Raw genomic sequence first — 6,841 nt, 5'->3', positions numbered from 1 at the left:
GAACTACATCACCTGATTTAATTATCCAATGAGACTGACTACACAGGGCTAAGAAAGTGATGTGTACTCTGGGTGCTCCTCCACCCAGACCTGAAACACATGTAAACATACAATAATACTCCTCACTCAGGCATGTGGGGGAACATAAGAGAGACAGTTTGATGAATCCTTTATTGGCTGACATGTTGGCGCCATCTGCTGGTTATTCTCATGAAAAAACGTCAACCCTGAACTGTACCATCACCTACCACTAGGAGGATTCTGTACTGCTGCATGTATTGTTGGAGATTTCAAGGCCTCAAAACAGTTTTCATTACTGAAAAAAAAAAACATTAACCTTAACATGTCACTTCCTGTGGAATCTTTCAGTTATTTCATCTAGATGAGAGTCTTGAGTTTTGTTTTTGTTCTGTTCTGTTTATCTCACAGATAAAAGCCACCTACGCTCCAGCTCTATCACCATTCTCTGACTTGTGAGAGATATGGATTAATCGTACTGGTTGTTTCCCGACTTGGCAATAACCTCCGTCCGTTATCAGTGATAAAAAAGTACAATAACAACATGTACTTAAGGACAATAAACCTGTGAGTCAGGTCAACTTCATTTATACACAGCAGAAACCACAACAGAAGTTTATCTCAGGGCACTTTTCATATGAAGCAGGTCACGACTGTGCTCCAGACAATAATATCAAATAAACAGCGATAGTCAATGTGTAATAAGAATTTACAGTATTGCAATTTACATATAAATTCCCAAATAAAACAATACATGAGTCAACGAACAATAACTTAATGATAAAGAGAAGCATCAGAACCATTTTATTCACATATAAAAATACTTTTATCATATCATCTAATATTATTAATCCTGTAAATTAATAAACACCATTAAATCTTACTCTCTTGGGGTCAATCGAGTGTGAATCCTTGCAGCTTACTCTCCTCTACAAATGAGAATATCACTCATTTAATAGGATCTGACCCCAACTACTCAGGAGCTAATGGGGGCAGTTTGGTAGAATATAGGCCAAGGTGGTGAATATCTACTAACTTGAAATGTGATGCAAGGCTGAAGAAATTGTGTTTAAAACAAAAGAAAGTCACATGCTCACGACGCATCAGGGCTTCGTCTGTGACATGTGACATTTTTGAACATACAGTCTGTGGTGACAGGACAGGCCAACAAGGACAATGGCTGCTGTAAAGGACACAGTGTGCAACTCTGCAGCCAATCGTGTGACTTTGGGAATCACATGATGTCAGTGAATCTGTGTGTGTGTGTTTCAATGTGGTTACGATCAAACAGTGAAATCAAGGTTTCCGGACTGGGAACCAGCGGGAGGCCTTTGTCTGACTGAAGCCATTCACTGGTGTGCTTTCATTTTCTCTATTGTGTGTGTTTGTACAATTTGTCAAAATGTTAAGAACTGTTTTGTCACTGCAGAATCGCACAATTAAAACCTATTGAAGGCGTTCTATTATATTCTATTATATTCTTGACGTTTCTTCTTTAAACAACACGACCAACTGGAGATTGTCTGAGAACAGTAAACAAGGTGAGTTAATTTTTTAACTTTTACCTACTTTTTGTTTTCTCACACTAATCCTCTTTGGTACCAGGGTATGTCAGGTCTTCCCCTGATATGAGGCCACACTAAGTTAAACATTAAGCTGCAGTCAGGCGGCTGTTCCCTCAGGTGAAGGTGGAGTGATCGACGGCAGGTCTCTGTAAATGTAAGATGAACCGAGGTGCAACTTACTGTTTAACAATCATGATGCTTGTGCTTTATGGCAGGAACCAGTTGTTAGCTTAGCTTTAGTCAAGCTAATCATCTGCTAGGTAAATATTAAAGGTACAGGCTTAAGTGTAGAGGTCAAGATTTATAGAACTGAATTTATCTATATTATAGATTTGGACAGTGATATCAAAATAAATGTAGCGTCAACTCTCTGATACAACATTATATTTCACAAAATACACAAACTATTTCTTCATGAGCGTACTGTCATTTTTTTAATCAAACTATGGGCAAAGTTAGCATGTTTTACTAAAGGTTGAAATATTCATTTAAACTGTATTTATTTAAAACATTATACTGTATAGATTTGGACACTGAGGTCAATATGAAGAACTTGCGATTAGCCAGCAGATGTTAGCTTAGCTTCAGTCAAGCTAAACCTTCACTGGTTCTCGCTAAATATGTAGTGTAGTGTCAATTTATGGGCAAAAATATTTGATTGTTTCTTTAAACTGAATTTATTTAAAGTCAAATAAAAAAAAAAGCATGTGCCCTTTGATTTAATTCATACTAATCTGTGGCCCTTCCTGGAGCTGCGGAGTGACAGAGTTTTTGTTGGATTCATGAGTTTAAGTCACACGCTCAAATCTCAGTAAAAGCTCCACGATGGTGCTGTCATCAGGAGCTGTCCCATTATTCACTGTCTGGGAAGCAGCTCCGGGATTTGTCTGTGGATTAGACCATCGTTAAACTCGGCCTCCGTGCTGCGCAGCTTGGGGAGAAGATTTACCAAATAAAACTCCACCGTACAAAACGGAAGAAAAGTAAAACACAAAAGTGTATTTTAAGATAGTCGTCCGACTTTAAACAAACTTGCTCTTCCACTCTTTAGCTCCTGTTCCTCCTATTTCCCTATCTCTAACACAGACAAACAAATGAACCCAGGAGGGAGCAGCGTCGATTGGTCGAGAGTGACACCTGAGCAGACGCCCCGGGGATATGTTCATTGGCTGTTGGAACTGTGCTGTTCACGGATGCTGAGCGTGACTGACTTGCATTGAGCTTTTGTGTAAACATGCCACATATACAGGCACAAGGGCGCTGAATCCCAAACACCTATATGCTGTCATCTAAAACCATTCGATACATGCCCTGCAACAAAGTAGTACCTTTGTTAAGCCAATAGGTTTTTTGTGAGATTGTCCCAGGGTGTTACTTCATCACTATAAGTCATAGATTCTGCAGGTATGAGGTGTTGACTCACATACCGGGTTTATAAAACTGCACTTAAATCATAAAGTAATAAAGAAAACAGTGAGATAACAAACTGGAGCTCTCCTTTAAAGTGAGATATGGCTCTTGAAAGGTCAACAACAGCGATGAGCTCAGCGGTAGGAAGCTCACTGCTGATTAGAGCAGAGGGTTCTGTAGGTTATCATAACAAACACACAGCGAAGACCAAGCATCAACATAAAGGGATAGAATTGACATTTTGGAAACTAGGCCAAAGACCCTCAGGTCAGTTGAGAAGAGTGATACCGTCTGTGCAGTAAACATTCAGCTCTAGAAGCTGCCTAGCTAGCTTTGTCGGGAGATAATAAAAATGTAATGCTCACTAATTAACACAATAAAACTCTGTGGTTTTATCTGTACAAAAAGCCAGAAAGTAAAAACAACAGTAAACAGATCGGCTACAGGCAGGCTAACTGTTTACTGCCTCTATACTAAGCTTAACTGACTCCAGCAACATAACCATATAAATGATTTACCAACATAACAACTTACTTAAATTGGTTACACAAAAATGAATGATGTTTTTAAAAATGTGATTAATTTGTGTGCCACCAATTGAAGTTGCTAAACAATTTTCCTTTTTCAGTGTACTGACATGCAGGTGGAATCAACTTTCTTCTCTAACTTTTGGTAAGAAAGCGAATAAGCAATTCAGGTCAACGTCTCTGAAATATCGGTGTTTTTTTTATTCTCCAAAAGAGAGTTTACTTGGCTTGTATAGCTCTGACTCAGGATCTGTTTATCATCCCCTTAAAACCCGACACATTCTTTCTGTTTTAGCATAATGCAACCAGAAGAATACGCAGGCTGCACAGAGCAGGGTGTAGGACGTGGCTGTGGAAAAAGGTGAGCCGCTAAGAAACAATCTCTGGAGCTGAGCACTAAAGAACAAAGGGGCCGCGAGATTGCATCCTGGTGCCACGCCCTCGGGGTGTAGAGTCAGGGCCTTTATGGTATCCCTTTTGTTAAGCTGCTCGATACACTCCATACACCAGAATCCCCTTTCATCTTCCATGGCACAGTGCGGGAGGGAGTGGCAGTGGAAAAAAGGTGGTGTGTCCTGAAACGTACCCAGAAAGCGTTGAAGCAAAGGGGTCGGAGAAAGGAGGTAAAATAGGTTCGGAGAATTTCGGAAATCTGTGGATTATTCACCTAGTGATACAAAGGGGATGGATTTATATGTAAATACCATTTTTTTAATAATGGGTAACACAATTTCAAAGGTTCTCCATAAGTGGCACATAGTGAAGAATAAGTGCAATGAATTTTGACACACGTAAACTAGAGGGAATACGCTGGATGACGCTGAAACCGTTTTTCGTCTTAATCAACTATCCGAAGAGGACGGATTAGGGACGTTTTCCCTTCATAATTTCACACAGGATTGAGGAGCCAAATTGTCAAGCCGGAGTTTGATAGATCAATTTAGCAGCTGTTCCAGGAGGCTTTTCCTTCAGCTATAATTCAATCCCTCCCAGTCTAACAGCATAATCTATGACACGCTTGATCTGCTATTCATTTGAAGTGTCATAGCATCCTGCTTTATCTTCTGACGTGGCTGAGACCTCTTCCACGCCAGCGCCGGCACTGCTGGTTGCTACGAGCTATTTGCTATATATGCGCTATTTATTTTCACGGTTATTACGGCCCAAATTAGCAAACATACAGGTTGGGATTTCAGCCTCCATATTGATGCTCATGCTATTGTCAAAGGAGAAGCAATCTAAATACATGCATGTATGCAACAATAGATTCATTTTTTTCTTTCTGCATAAACACATACATGTATACACGTGGAAGAAAAGAGCCAGATGCACACACTGACGCCCACACACTGACACACACTCGATGCTGTAGGCTTTTTATCCTCAGGCACCTGGATTGCCAAGAATTACACAGAGAGAAACATATTCATTTGGGGAATACACAGCTACACACACTCCTTCCCAGAGACAAGCATACTCATTTTGTCCTGAGGCAGAGATGAATACTATTGTTGGATCACCGGGGAGGTGCAGTAGTTTGGGGCCTTGGGGAGCTCCCTCTAGGTGCACCCTTCTATTTCTGCCCCCCTTCCCCCCCCCTTTCCAAAACCATGAGGCGGGGGTGATTTATCTGCGTCAGCCACATGGTCCACTGACATTTGAACGGGGAAAAATATGACTGATATCATTAGCTACGGAGTGCGGCAAAGTGAAAGTGGCTGAGTGTCATGTAAGGACCGCGGCAGCATGTCTGTAAAGAGGTCATGAGTGGGGATCTGTGCCAATATATCCAAATGTATTTTAAGAACACTATGAAATGAGCGAGGAGGAAAAAGAAAAACCTGTTCAAAATTAAAAAGCAGAATTTCCTCTGTCCCTGTCATCCTGTAAGACATGCCATGTTTGTTCAAGGCGTCTGTGCACACCAACACAAACACACGCAAATGTGACACGAGGGCAAACTTTTCAACCATCAATACACTTTCATGCTTGACTTACTTGGTACAAAATGGGTGAAACGGCTCCAATGGAGTGCAACTGTGACATTTATACTTAACCATTCATTTATCACTGCCATTTTGGGAAATGGCAGTTTCCCCATTCAGTTCAAGTGGAACCAATTTACACTGGGTCCATTTGAATGCGCCGTCTGGAAACTGTAATGCCCGTAAGATGACTTGTATGTTTGAAATGCTAACATTCAGAAACACATTCTGTGCTGCTTTAGTGGACATAAAAGAGCTGTTTTATCTTTAAAGTTGTGTGGTGTCAAGGTTTATAACTTATAATGTGAAAGTCAATGGAACAAAATAGTTGCCCCTCCTCTACACTTGGCATCGCTGCTTGTTGGTACAATGAGACTGTAGCTGTGCTGGTGTAGGGTGTGCAGAGCTTTGAGCTAAATGCTAATGTGCTGATGCTGATACTTATAATAATAATAATAATAGAAAAACAAGTAAATATAGACAAATGCCCATGTCGTGTAGCTTGACTCTTTACGGATAATCATCACAAACTGGTATCTTATGTGTGAAATGTTTTTATTTTCTATGCACCACAGTGTAAAAAGCAGTAAATATGGAAATTATTTAAAGTGTAACTGTAACAGTAACTGTTGTTGAGGTAATACTAAGGGAAAAGTCACCACCAAAATCCTGAGGGAACATCATGTACAAACTATGAACATCTGTGAAGAGTTTTGTGCCAGTACATGTTGTAGACTATGAGATATTTCACTGTTGGTTTAGTGAAAACTTTGAAAAATCATTAAAAAAGTACTCTGTGTCCTATAATATTTTTATTTCATTTCAGTGTGGAGCAAAGTGACGATCCGACAGACCAACCAACCAGTCAGCATGGCCGTCCCCGGAGCAATTAGGCTAAAATGGCCAAAAGTCTTTGACGAGCCCAAAATGTTTTCACGTCTTTTTTCATAAATATTGTTATTGCCTGTTTTTTTACCAATATCCACAGTAACTGGGGCATCATTTTCCTCCACATGGCACATGAAGTCAGCCATAAAAAGAGGAGATAAATTCAGCGGTTGGGTTGAGGCTTTGAAGCAGAATACTGGGTGACAACCAAAAAATCTGCCTCCACGTTGCACAGTTCTGCGTTTTAGCACCACATAATCGCCAAAACAAAAAAATGAATACAACACCCTGAGACATCGGCGGCACAGTTGATTACCAGCAAAAAAAGGATTTTAATTAAACATAATTGAAAAAGAAAAGCAATCTGATTGATACACTCTGTGTTTTTGTTTCCCAAATTTTGCTGGAGGTCATGAAGCTTTACTCCGTTTTGCCAATTTGCAATTGC

This window comes from Hippoglossus stenolepis, chromosome 19 (genome assembly GCF_022539355.2).
Source record: "Hippoglossus stenolepis isolate QCI-W04-F060 chromosome 19, HSTE1.2, whole genome shotgun sequence".
NCBI classification, from domain to species: domain Eukaryota; kingdom Metazoa; phylum Chordata; class Actinopteri; order Pleuronectiformes; family Pleuronectidae; genus Hippoglossus; species Hippoglossus stenolepis.
This window is presented reverse-complemented; position numbering follows the sequence as displayed.